The sequence below is a fragment of the Panthera pardus genome, unplaced genomic scaffold (assembly GCF_024362965.1).
Source record: "Panthera pardus isolate Hobbes unplaced genomic scaffold, ASM2436296v1 HiC_scaffold_11, whole genome shotgun sequence".
NCBI classification, from domain to species: domain Eukaryota; kingdom Metazoa; phylum Chordata; class Mammalia; order Carnivora; family Felidae; genus Panthera; species Panthera pardus.
The window spans coordinates 41773567-41787596 of record NW_026526666.1 but is presented as its reverse complement, the minus strand read 5'-3'; the positions used below and the strand labels follow the sequence as shown (position 1 = coordinate 41787596).

The following is a 14030-nucleotide window of genomic DNA, read 5'->3' as shown; positions in this document are numbered from 1 at the left end:
ACAAAGAAGAGGTTAGATATAAATACACCAATGTGTAAACAATGGTGATCAATGAATTATAAATTTATGGGCAGTTTGTTTTCTACTGAGATTTAAATTTTGTATCAAAAGAGAATGCTTGCAGGGGCGTCTGCGTGCCCCAGGTGGTTAAGCGACCAACACGTGGTTTCAGCTCAGGTCACGATCTCACAGTTCATGGGATCCAGCCCCACATCAGGCTCTAGGCTGGCAGCATGGAGCCTGCCTGAGATTCTCTCTCCTCTCTCTGCACCTGCCCCCTTCTCTCTTTCTTTCTCAAAATAAATAAACATTAAAACAATTTCTTAAAAAAAAGAATACTTGCAGAGTGCACATCTTTTTATACTTTTTTTCTGCTTAAAGTAACTTTAAAAATCACATATGCCCAATTTTATCTTAGAATAATTTTATTTTTATGGTAGATTTTGGATATTAATGCTGTCTTTTTTCGTATAAATAGTATCACACATCTGTAATTCATGCTGTAGTGTGGAAAGCTGTAGATATTCTAATACTCTGTACCCTAAGCCTTGATTCTGCCTTTTTTTTTTTTTTTTAATTTTTTTTTTTTTCAATGTTTTTTATTTATTTTTGGGACAGAGAGAGACAGAGCATGAACGGGGGAGGGGCAGAGAGAGAGGGAGACACAGAATCGGAAACAGGCTCCAGGCTCCGAGCCATCAGCCCAGAACCTGACGTGGGGCTCGAACTCACGGACCGCAAGATCGCGACCCGGCTGAAGTCGGACGCTTAACCGACTGCGCCACCCAGGCGCCCCGATTCTGCCTTTTTTAAAAAATGTTTTTAATGTTTATTTGTTCTTGAGAGAGAGAGAGAGAGTGAGACAGAGCACAAGTGGGGGAGGGGCAGAGAGAGGGGGGGACACAGAATCTGGAGCAGGCTGTTAGCACAGAGCCCGATGTGGGCCTGGACTCACGAATCACAAGATCATGACCTGAACTGAAGTGGGACGCTTAACGACTGAGCCATCCAGGTGCCCCTGATTCTGCCTTTTTTAAAGCTGTGGTGATCATGATCTTTATTCTTCTCAATATTTTTCTTTTATATATATTTTAGCTATTGCTTACAGTATTATCTCCTGAATTATTTACATTTTAACTTATATTTTTATATTTATAAAATAAATATATTTATGTTTGCAATAAAAAGAATTTTGTAAAATTCTTTTCCAGCTTTATTGAAATATAATTGACATATAATGTATAAATTTAAGGTGTCTAATGTGATGATTTGATACACATATATTGTGAAATAATTACCACAGTAAGATTAGTTAATATGTCCATCACCTCACAGGATTATGTGTGTGTGTGTCGGGGAGGGGGGGTGAGAATATTTAAGATTTACTCTCTTAGCAACTTTCCAGTATATAATATAGTATTGTTAACTGTAGTTGCCATGCTCTGCATTAGATTCTCGACTTTTTCATCTTCTCACTGGAAGTTTTTACCCTTTGACCAACATCTCCCCATTTCCCTCACCCCTCAGCCCCTGGCAACCACCAATGTACTCTCTGTTTCTACGTGTTTAGCTTTTTCAGATTCCACATGTAAATGATAGAATGCAGTATTTGTCTTTCTCTGATTTATTTCACTTAGCATAATGCTGTTAAGGTCCATCCATATTGTTGCAAATGGCAGGATTTCCTTCTCTACCATGGGTGAATAATATACTTTTGTGGCTCAAACCCATGAACCGTGAGATCATGAGCTGAAATTAAAAGTCGGACACCCAACTGGCTGAGCCACCCAGATGCCCTGGATCTTATATTTAACCATTCTGTCACTCTGTCTTTTGATTGGAGGGTTAAATCCATTTGCTTTCTTAGTAATTATTGATAGGTATGTACTTACTGTCATTTTGTTACTTGTTTTATGGTTGTTTTGTAGTTCTCTGTTCCTTTCTCTTTTCTCTCAAGGATTGCTGGTTTTATTTAGTGATATACTTGGATTCCATTCTCTCTATTTTTTGCGTATGTATTACTGGTTTCTGATTTGTGGTTACCATTAGTTTTGTAATAACATGCATATAGCAGTTTATATTAAGTTGATGGTCATTAAAGTTTAACCCATTCTTTACTTCTCTCTCCCCTCGCCCCCTGCTACATTTTAGGTAGATGGTGTCATGGTTTATATTCTTTTATTTTGTGAGTCCCTTGACTGATTTTTATAGATATATCTATTTGTACTGCTTTTGTGCTCCCTACTTTTCTTACTCCTGCATATGGTCTTTCCACTTAAAGAGCCCCCTTTAATATTTCTTGTAGGGCTGGTTTAGTAGTCATGAATTCCTTTTAACTTTTGTTTTTCTAGGAAACTCTTTATTTCTCCTTCTATTCTAAATGATAGCCTTGCTGGGTCGAGTATTCTTGGTTGCAGAGCTTTTTTTTTTTTTTTCTTTCAGTGCTTTGAATATATCATGGTTCTCCCTCCAGCCTGCAAAGTTTCTGGCACAAAAAAATCAGCTGATAGCCATTTGGGGTTTCCCTTGTATGTAACTATTTTATTTTCTCTTGCTGCTTTAAAAATTCTCTCTTTATCTATACTTTTTGCCATTTTAATTACTATGTGTCTTGATGTGGGCCTTCTTAGGTTGATCTTGGGTCGGGGGCTGTCTGTGCCTCTTGGATCTGACTGTCTGCTTCCTTCCCCAGATTCAGGAATTTTCAGCTATTATTTCTTCAAATATATTTTCTGCCCTTTCCCCCCACCCCTTCTCCTTCTGGGATCCTTACAATGTGAATGTTATTATGCTTGATGGTGTTGGCTGAGTTCCTTTAGTCTGTTTTCATTTATTATTGTTATTTTTCCTCTCTCCTGTTCAGCTTGATGGCTTTCCATCATTCTGTCTTCCACGTCACCGATTTGTTCTTCTGCTTCCTGTAATCCTGTATTTATTCCATCTAATGTTTTTTGGGGGAAGGGGAGAGAGAGAGAGACCGTGTGCATGTGAGTGGAAGAGGGAGAGAGAATCTCAAACAGGCTTCTCACCCAGTGGGGAGCCCAGTGTGAGGCTTGATCTCATGACTGTGAGATCATGACCTGAGCTGAAATCAAGAATTAGACACCCAACTGACTGAGCCACTCAGGCGCCCCCATCTAGTATATTTTTAATTTCGATTATGGAGTCCTTCATCTCTGATTGATTCTTTTTTATGTTTTCTATTTGTTTTTTGAGGGTCTCAGTGAGGTCTTCCACTCTCTCTCAAGTCCAGTGAGTGTCTTTATGGCCATTACTTTAAATTCTTGGGGCGCCTGGGTGGCGCAGTCGGTTGAGCGTCCGACTTCAGCCAGGTCACGATCTCGCGGTCCGTGAGTTCGAGCCCCGCGTCGGGCTCTGGGCTGATGGCTTGGAGCCTGGAGCCTGTTTCCGATTCTGTGTCTCCCTCTCTCACTGCCCCTCCCCCGTTCATGCTCTGTCTCTCTCTGTCCCAAAAATAAATAAAAAAAAACGTTGAAAAAAAAAAAAAATTAAAAAAAAAAAATAAATTCTTTATCAGGCATATTACTTATCTCTATTTTATTTAGCTCACTTACTGTGATTTTGTCCTGTTCTTTCATTTGGTACATATTCCTCTGTGTCTTCATTTTGTCTAATTCTCTGTGTCTAGTTTTATGTATAAGTCAGCTCTATCTCCTGAGTAGTGGGCCTATTTTGTATGGAACCACAAAAGACCCTGAATAGCCAAAGTAATATTGAAGAAGAAAACCAAAGAGGGAGGCATCACAATCCCAGACTCAGCCTCTACTACAAAGCAGACACGTATTGGCACAAAAACAGACACGTAGACCAATGGCATAGAATAGAGAATCCAGAATTGGACCCACAAATGTATGGCCAACTAATCTTTGACAAAGCAGGAAAGAGCATCCAATGGAAAAAAGACAGTCTCTTTAGCAAATGGTGCTAGGAGAACTGGATAGCAACATGCAATGAATGAAACTAGGCCACCTTCTTACACCATACACAAAAATAAACTCAGAATGGATGAAAGACCTAAATGTGAGATAGGAAACTATCAAAACCCTAGAGGAGAAAGCAGGCAACAACCTCTTTGACCTCAGCCGCAGCAATTTCTTACTTGACACATCTCCAAAGGCAAGGGAATTAAAAGCAAAAATGAACTATTAGTACCTCATCAAGATAAAAAGCTTCTGCACTGCAAAGGAAACAGTCAACAAAACTAAAAGGCAACGGGTGGAATGGGAAAATGACATTTGCAAATGACATATCAGATAAAGGGCTAGTATCCAAAATCTATAAAGAATTTACCAAACTCCACACCTGAAAAACAAATAATCCAGTGAAGAAATGGGCAGAAGACATGAATAGACACTTTTCCAAAGAAGACATCCAGATGGCCAACAGACACATGAAACGATGCTCAATGTCACTCCTCATCAGGGAAATACAAATCAAAAGCACACTGATATACCACCTCACACTGGTCAGAGTGGCTAAAATGAACAAATCAGGAGACTATAGATGCTGACGAGGATGTGGAGAAATGGGAACCCTCTTGCACTGTTGGTGGGAATGCAGACTGGTGCAACCACTCTGGAAAACAGTATGGAGGTGCTTCAAAAAATTAAAAATAGAACTACCCTATGACCCAGCAATAGTACTACTAGGAATTTACCCAAGGGATACAGGAGTGCTGATTATAGGGGCACATGTACCCCAACATTTATAGCAGCGCTTTCAACAATAGCCAAATTATGGAAAGAGCCTAAATGTCCATCAAATGATGAATGGATAAAGAAGACGTGGTTTATATATATACAATGGAATACTACTTGGCAATGAGAAAGAATGAAATCATGCCATTTACAGCAATGTGGGTGGAACTGGAAGATACTATGCTGAGTGAAATAAGTCAGTCAGAGAAGGACAGATACCATATTTTTCACTCATATGTGGATCTTGAGAAACTTAACAGAAGACCATGGGGGAAGTGACAGGGGAAAAAAATAGTTACAAACAGAGAGGGAAGGAGGCACACTACAAGAGACTCTTAAATACAGAGAACAAACTGAGGGTGGATGGCGGGGGCAGGGGGAGAGGGGAAATGGGTGATGGGCATTGAGGAGGGCACTTGTTGGGATGAGCACTGGGTGTTGTATGTAAGCCAATTTGACAATAAATTATATTAAAAAAAAAAAAAGAAACTGAAAAACAACAACAAAGTAGTGGGCTTATGAAGAAGAGGTTCTGTAGTGCCCTGTAATGCAGTGTTCCCTGTTGACCACAACCTGATGCTTCAGGAGTATCTCCTATGTGTATTGCTAGTGCTCTGCTGTTGTGGGTAAGCCTCTGTTGCCTTCAGTCCAATTGTCTGATGTGGCTGTCTTTGCCTGTTATGGGCAGGGTTTGGTCCCTAAGTTGTTAGTGGGCCAGTCTGGGGCCTTGGGCTTGAGTTGGGTCAGACCAGGCGTTTGCCAGAGATACAGTAGCACTGAACTGCAGGGCACTTTCCCTGTGTTGTCCCCTGAGAAGCTTTCACTATTGGGCAGGTCCTGTAGTCAGACCTGATGTCTGTCCCCATCCCATGCTGGAGCCACATTCAGACTGTTACATGGGCTTTTTTCCCCCCTTCTCCTGGAGCTAGAGTCACTTTGGAGTGGTGCTGGCCCCTGTCAGGGCTGCTTGCAGACTGCCAGGCTCATGGCATCACTTTGGATGGACTCCATTCAAGTGCATATTGGAGGGGATAGGACCCAGGAGAACACAGAGTCAGAGTGGTGTGTTAGCAATGTTTGTGCAGGTCTGCTATGAGAAGAGACGTGGAGGAAGACCTTGTTGGAGAGGACGTGTCTGCAGGAGAATGCCAGGGCAGGGTACACTGTTAGCAAGTTATTGTGGAATACTGGTGCTTCACTGGTTACTGCAGGTGTCCATGTGTCTAGGCTGGGTGGTGGGAAAGGGGAATTGTGCCTACCAGCTCCTTTGTTTGAGAATTCTCCCAAAGACCGCTGCCCCTCCAGCACATGCTCTGAGATTAGTAAACAAATCTCCCTCCCGGATACTCCAGGCATTTTTCAAAGTGCTGCTTCTATGCAGTATCTCAGTGGGCTGTTTATTGTGCTGTCTCTTTAAGGGTGAGGACTCAGTTTGCTGTTTCCTTCTGGCTCACATAGACCCAAGTTGCAGGTGTTAAGCTCTGCCAATAGTAAGAACTTGTGAAATGTGGACCAAAGCCACTGGTTGTTTTACTCTGAAGGTTTAGGTGGCTTGGGTGTTGGGTGTGAGGATCTTTTTCTCTCCCTTGTCCATGTTGGTGGTATCCCTACATCTCATGAACAGTCCTGTGAGTCCATTTAGCTCCTGACTGCTTCTCTACCCCTCCTACCCATTTTTTTTTTTTTTAATTTTTTTTTTTTAACGTTTATTTATTTTTGAGACAGAGACAGAGCATGAACGGGGGAGGGTCAGAGAGAGAGGGAGACACAGAATCGGAAGCAGGCTCCAGGCTCGGAGCCATCAGCCCAGAGCCCGACGCGGGGCTCGAACTCACGGACCGCGAGATCGTGACCTGAGCCGAAGTCGGACGCTTAACCGACTGAGCCACCCAGGCGCCCCCCTCCTACCCATTTTGATGTGGCCTCGTCTCTACATTTAGCTGCAGAGAGTTTGTTTTGCCAGTCTTCAGTCATTTTTTGGGTTATTTACATTGATGTGGGTATTATCTAGTTGTATCCCTGGGATGAAGTAAGCATAAGATCTTCTTACCCTGCCATGTTCCTCTTAATTTTTCTTTCTGATTGATTGCTGTGAGTGTACAGAAATGTAACTAATTTTTGTATCTTGCCTTTGTATCCTGCAACTTTATCAAATTTGTTTATTAGTTCTGGGGTGCCTGGGTGGCTCAGTCGGTTTAGCGTCCAACTTTGGCTCAGGTCATGATCTCACAGCTCGTGAGTTTGAGCCCCGCCTCGGGCTCTGTGCTGACAGCTCGGAGCCTGGAGCCTGCTTCGGATTCTGTGCCTCCCTCTCTCTCTGCCCCAACCCGCTCGCATTCTGTCTTGGTCTCTCTCAAAAATAAATAAACATTAAAAATTTTTTTTCAATTAAAAAATGGTTTATTAGTTCTAACAGTTTTTTGGTAATCTTTTAAGATTTTCTATTTTATTTAAGTTTTTTTTAAACGTTTATTTAAAAAAAATTTTTTTTTTAACATTTCATTTTTGAAAGGCAGAGAGACAGAGTGCAAATGGGAGAGGGGCAGAGAGAGAGGGAGACACAGAAACAGAAGCAGGCTCCAGGCTCCTAGCTGTCAGCACAGAGCCCGACACGGGGCTCGAACTCACGGACCACGAGATCATGACCTGAGCCGAAGTCGGCCGCCCAACCGACTGAGCCACCCAGGCGCCCCTTAAACATTTATTTTTGAGAGAGAGAGAGAGAGATTGAGAGCAAGCAGGGGAAGGGCAGAGAGAGAGGGGGACTCCATGCTGACAGCAGAGAGCCCAATGCAGGGCTCAAACTCACAAACCATGAGATCATGACCTGAGCTGAAGTTGGACGCTTAACTGACTGGGGCACCCAGGTGCCCCTAAGATTTTCTATATATAGGATTATATCACGTGCATACAGAGACAGTTTTACTTTTTTCTTTCCAATTTGGATGCCTTTTCTTTCTTTTTCTTGCCTGATTGCTCTGGCTCAAACTTCAGTGCTATGTTAAATAGGAGTGGTGAGACTGGGCACCCTTGTCTTGGTCTTAGAGGAAAAGCTTTCAGTCTTTTACCTTTTTTTTTTTTTTTAAGACATTTTCTTTTTTCTTTTTAAGGTTATTTATTTTGAGAGAGAGAGAGAGACAGAGCAGAGCACATGAGGAGGGGAGGGGCACAGAAAGAGGGAGAGAGTGAGAAAGAATCCCAAGCAGGTTTCAGACTGCCAGCGCAGAGCCCAACATGGGGCTCAAACCCACAAACTGTGAGATCATGACCTGAGCCGATGTCAAGAACTGGATGCTTAACTGACTGAGCCACCCAGGTGCCCCCAGTCTTTTACTATTGAGTATGATATTTACTATGGCTTGTCATATATGACTTTTATTGTGTTGAGGTATGTTTTTCCTGTACCAAATTTGTTGAGATTTTTTATCATAAAAGGATGTTCTTTTTTGTCAACTACTTTTTATCTTTCTGTTCTGTAGATGCTTATGTCCTAGATGATTTATAAGAATTGTTAGTTACTTTGCATTTTTCTGTTGTGAGGAACGATGTACCTAATTGCTCCAAAGTTTCTTCAAAATACGCAACTTTAAAAAATATTATTTTGCCAAGTGTTTATTATACTTACTTAGTTGTTTAATTTACAAAGGTCTGATAAAAAGAATCCTTATGGAGGGGCTCCTGGGTGACTCACTCACTTAAGTGTCCAACTTTGGCTCAGGTCATGATCTCACGGTTCATGGGTTCGAGCCCTGTGTCGGGCTCTGTGCTGACAGCTCAGAGCCTAGAGCCTGCTTCAGATTCTGTGTCTCCTTCTCTCTCTGCCCCTCCCTGCTCATGCCCTGTCACTCACTCACTCTCTCTCTCTCTTTCTCTCTGAAAAATAAATAAATATTAAAAAAAAAAAAACCTTATGGAAAACAAAATACATGAATACCACAAGAAGGGCTCAACATTTGAGAAACATCCTAGGAATGTTTCTAGGGCATACATGTATGATCTTGGAATGTAAATGTTCCAAGATAAGTTCTTTTCTAAGAAATGCTTGTTAAATTATTTTTAATTGCATGTACTATATGCCAGATATTTAACTTAGGGACAACCATTTTAATGAAGAAAGTTATTAAGAAAATCTGAACTCCTTGGGAAGTAGACAGTTTGTGAATAATTGAAAGATTTATTCAGAATTACCAGGAAGATTTCTTACCTATTTAGATTAAAGAAATCCTGGCATAGACTTTTCTCTAAGCTAGGTCAGTCATTTGTGAAAGTGATTAACAAGATTTTCCTATATAAGCTTTGCCAAACATTGGTTTGGAACTACAGCCTGTTTTCTCTGAAAAGTCTTTTTTTAATAATAGATTTACTGAGAATAACTCACATGCTATAAAATTTTTTAAAGTGTACAGTTCAGTGGATTTTAGTATATTCACAGTTGTGCTACCAGTAACACTTTCTACTTCCAGAACATTTTTATCACCCCAAAAAGAAACCTCCACCTATTAGTAATCACTTCCTGTTCTTTCCTAACCCCCCACCCTTGGCAAGTACTAATCTACCTCTGCTCTGTGGATTTGCCTATTCTGGACATTTCATATAAATAAAATCATGCAATATGTGACCTTTTGTTTTTGATGTTCTTTCACTTGGCATAATGGTTTCAAGTTCTGAAAAGTTTTTTTAATGTTAGTGTACCACTGCATTGAGTGCTCCTAGCTCTCCCATCTGTTAAAGAGATTGTCATTAATAGGTAGAAACTAATACTGCAAAGAGTAATTTTTAGCTGTGGATTCAGTGTTTCTTAGAATTAACACTCTGCAGCATGTGTTTGTATTTAATTTATAAATTATAGGGTGCTCTTTAAGGGGAAAATTTTATTTCTTATAATCCAGATACTTCTACTCATATGCTAAATGGAAGCTTGGAAAGTGTTTTAATACCCACCTCTCTGACTTGATAGCACTTATTGATAGCAATCCAAAATAATGCACTAATTATAATATATAAAATGATAAGGATAAATATTTAGAATAATCATAATCTGAAAAGGGAAAGCTGTATCTGCCACTTAAAATTTCTATTTTTTTTTTTAAATAAAGTTTACTTATTTTGAGAGAGAGCTAGAGAGAGGAAAGAGCGGGGAAGGGGCAAAGAGCGGGAGAGAGAGAGAGAGAGAAAATCCCAAGCACGGAGCCCAACACGGGGCTCGAACCCACAAACCGTGAGATAATGACCTGAGCTGAAACCAAGAGCCAGACTCTTAACTGACTGAGACACCTAGGCGCCCCTAAAATTTCTATTTCTTGAATTATTTTCCTTTCTCTGGGGTCAATTTTGTCTGTCGTGGGCTTTCATTCTTGTGCTGGTGATTTTCTTCTCAAATTTGAAAGCTTAATTGGTGACTGAATTGATGTTCTTAGATAGATTGTGTAGGTTTACAGTGTTTTATGATGTTTGTCTCTCCTATGAACAGGAAGACTAACGAGACTTCTTTGAGGTGTGTTGATTGGCAAGCTTTTCTTTACCCAGACAGATCAGATCATTTTTAAAGGGAAATGTTATCTGGTTGAAAATTTGTTTTTCTATAAGCTGTCCTCCTATTCAGTGATGAAGGGGAGAGCAGGAATTACAATGATATGTGGGATTACTATACTTGTTTGTACACAGACTTTCATTTAACCTGCCATTTTTAATCCCTTTTTAAATCCTGTCCCATACCTGCCTTGCTTCAAGCCTGGTGCTCTTTTGAGCCTCTGCTTAGCAAATGTCTCTCCCTTGATTATGTCTTCTCTTAAATGTATTCTGGACTATGAGTTCCTCGTCATTTCTCATCTGTCCACACACTTCCATTTGCTTTTCAGTTTTTTGAAATCTGTGTCTTTCTTTTTTGTTAGTATTGTTCTCACCATTATGTGTATTAGTTATATGTTGCTGTGTAATAAATTACCTAAAACTTATTGTCTTAAAACAACAATAGGATTCAGGTGTGGAGTGGGGCTGGGGCCAAAGCTGTGAAGACCCCCAGGCCTCAGGGGCAAGTCCTGGATAGCGGGACTCCACCCCAATTTGAGGTTTAATTCTGGGTGTCCTTGATTTTTGGGGGATTAAGTTGGGCAGAGGGTATATGTCTTTGCCTTAGTCTAGTAATTAGAGCCTTTTAAATCCTGGGGGCTCCATTCTTGGGCTCTAATGGAGGCTCAAGTGTTTGGGAAATTATTTTCTTTCTTTCTTTCTTTCTTTCTTTCTTTCTTTCTTTCTTTCTTTCTTTCTTATTTAATTTTTTATATTAAAAATTTTTTAATGTTTATTTAATTTTGAGAGAGAGAGAGAGAGAGAGAGAGAATGCAAGCAGGGGAGGGACAGAGAGAGAGGGAGACACAGAATCTGAAGCAGGTTCCAGGCTCTGAGCTGTCAGCACAGAGCCCAACCCGGGGCTCGAACTTATGAACCACGAGATAATGATCTGAGCTGAAGTCAGACGTTTAACTGACTGAGCCACCCAGATGCCCCCTTTTTTTTATATTAAATTTTTTTTTAATATTAAAAAATTTTTAATATTTAGAGAGAGAGAGAGAGAGAAACAGAGTGTAAACAGGGGAAGGGCAGAGAGAGAGGGAGACATAGCAACTGAAGCAGGCTCCAGGCTCCAAGCTGTCAGTACAGAGCCAGACATAGGATTCAAAGTCATGAACTGTGAGATCACAAACTGAGCTGAAGTTGGACGCTTAACCACCTGAGCCACCCAGGCACTCTGGGAGTTATTTTTTCTTTTTTGTTTTTTAATTTTTTTTTAATTTTTATTTTTGAGAGAGACAGAGACAGACTGTGAGCAGGGGAGGGACACAGAGACAGGGAGACACAGAATTTATAGCAGGCTCCAGATTCTGAGCTGTTAGCACAGAGCCCAATGCGGGGCTCAAACTCACAAACCGTGTGAGATCATGACCTGAGTCGAAGTCGGACACTTAACCCACTGAGCCACCCAGGCGCCCCTCTGGGAATTATTTTCTTAAAATTCAAGTTTTATGGGATGGTTTGTTAGAAGTCTTAGACCTTAGGGTTAGTCCTGTGAGAATTGAGTCTTAAGGGCTAGTCCAAGGAACCCTTTGTTTTGGTATTTAATTCTGACCCTGCATATATTAGATGAGGAGTAACTTCTGGGCTTACCAGCCTACCAAAAGCAGCTGAACATCTCTCAAAATAAGAGAGTCCTGCTTGGAAAAATCAGCAAGGAGAAGAATACTACAAGAACATTGGTCTGGGCTTCAAGATGGCCAGGGAGGCCACTGAAGGCATCTACATTAACAAGAAATGCCCTTTATTGGTCAAAGGGACAGATCCTATTTGGTATAGTGACCAAGATGAAGATGCAGGGGACTGTTGTCACCTGCCAAGACTACCTTCACTATGTCCAAAAGTACAAGTGCATTGAGAAGTGCCCTAAGAATATGTCTGTGCCCCTGTCCTCCTGCTTTGGAGACATTGAGATCAGTGACACGGTCTCACTGGGCAAGTGTTGGCCCTTGAGCAAGACCATGTGCTCTGATGTGCTTGAGGTCAGCAAAGCCACAGACACCAGGAAGCAGTTCCAGAAGTTGTGAGACTAGACACCTGTCCACTCCCCCAAATGAAGTATTTTCCCATTCAAAAACAACAGTAAACATTTACTATTTCATCAATTTGGAGGGCCAAAAATTTGGAAGTGGCTTATCTAGGTGGTCTGGCTTGAGGTCTTTTGTGAAGTTGTGATCAGGTATATTGGCTGGGGCTATAGTCATCTGAAGGTTTGGCTGGAGCTAGAGAATCTGCTTCCAAGATAGCTCACTTTCTGCATGTTGGTGCTACCTGTTGTTAGAAGTCCTAAGTTGCTTACTTAAGACTTCTCTACAGAACTGCTTAAGTGTCATCACATTTGGGACCTGACTTCCTCCAGAAGAAGTGACCCAAGAGAGAATGAGATGAAAGCAGTGATTGTTACGATCTAGCCTCAGAATTCACATTCACCATTTCTATAGTATGCTGTTAATTACACAGGTTGGCCCTATTCAGTGTGAAATGAGGTACGAGTACCAGAAAGAGAGTCATTGAGGGCTATTTTGGAGCGTGGTTATTGTGGGTGTATTTCCCTTTTAATTTCTTTTGTGAGATAAGGAGAAACAGCCTGCTTTCTTTAGCTCTAAGTCCTATTTGTAATTTTAGGTCGTTGGTTTGAAAGGAAAATGTAAGCATATTAAAAAAAATAGTCCACATTAAAATGGAACTTAGCCTATTTCATGACCCAACTTATATAGTTTTAGAACTTTGGACATTTCTTTCATGGGTGTTCAGAGCCTTAAAAAAATATTAAGGCTTTTAAAAATATTAGTTCACATTCAGCAAAGTCATTGCTTGCTAAGGAAGACCCATCCAACACATGGAGAACAAAAGAGAAGTAATTTAGGATGTTGGAAATCTGCAGCTAATGAAGCACTGGTTGCTTCATTTGTGGGTTTTGTCTGTTTTGTCTGTTTTTATTGTTGCTGCTGTTATTGACTTATTTGATTTCTTATATGGTAATTTTTATAGTACTTGTGAACTATGGGAGATAACTAATGAGGCAGGATGGTGCTTTGGTATAAATGAATATAATATTACTTTTCTTTTAAAAAATATTAAAATGAGTTTTTGAAATGTGCCCTTTGGGGGAAGAATAATTTAGAAATAAAGGACATTTCAAACTTTGGCTAGCAAAAAAAAAAAAACAAACAAAAAAAAAACAAACCCAAAACTCTTTTTCATGATAAATTGTACATTTCCACATGATAAATTGTACATTTCCACATGATAAATTGTACATTTCCATATGCTGGAATTAAACTGTGTTACTGACCTCTGCTTCAGAAATAACATTTCAGCTATAGTAAAATGTTAATCTTTTTCTGAAACTTAAAAAAAAAAATTGGAATTTTGTCAAAAAATTCTCCCTATAAGATATATTGTAAAATGAGGATTTAGCCATCATTTTAATAGTTTGCTTTTTGCTCTATGAAATTTAATATTGATACTGTAAATTAATGTCTCTGAGTTGTCATCATGTCTTAAGAAGGACTGATGATACCGTTAGTATCAAATCTTCATTATGATCTATTTTCACAACTGCAAGCTTATCTCAAGAGACTTCTTTAAACAATCACTTTAGCCAAACCAACAAATAAGCAAGGTAGACCAATAAATCAAGACTCGACTCTGGAATCTGTCATTGTTGGATTTATTCATTTCTTATTAGTATAAATTATTTTATGTAAAAAGTTTAACTGGAATCCTATTTTCCTCCTT

The 14030-nt window shown here is 40.1% G+C and overlaps 1 protein-coding gene and 1 pseudogene across 3 annotated transcripts in view; both read left to right on the top strand.

Annotated features, from left to right (window-relative positions):
- MIGA1 (mitoguardin 1) overlaps positions 1–14030 on the top strand; it is a 105563-nt gene that overhangs the window by 70784 nt on the left and 20749 nt on the right. The window lies entirely within an intron of this gene.
- On the top strand, positions 5811–13454 carry LOC109246275 (40S ribosomal protein S11-like; annotated as a pseudogene).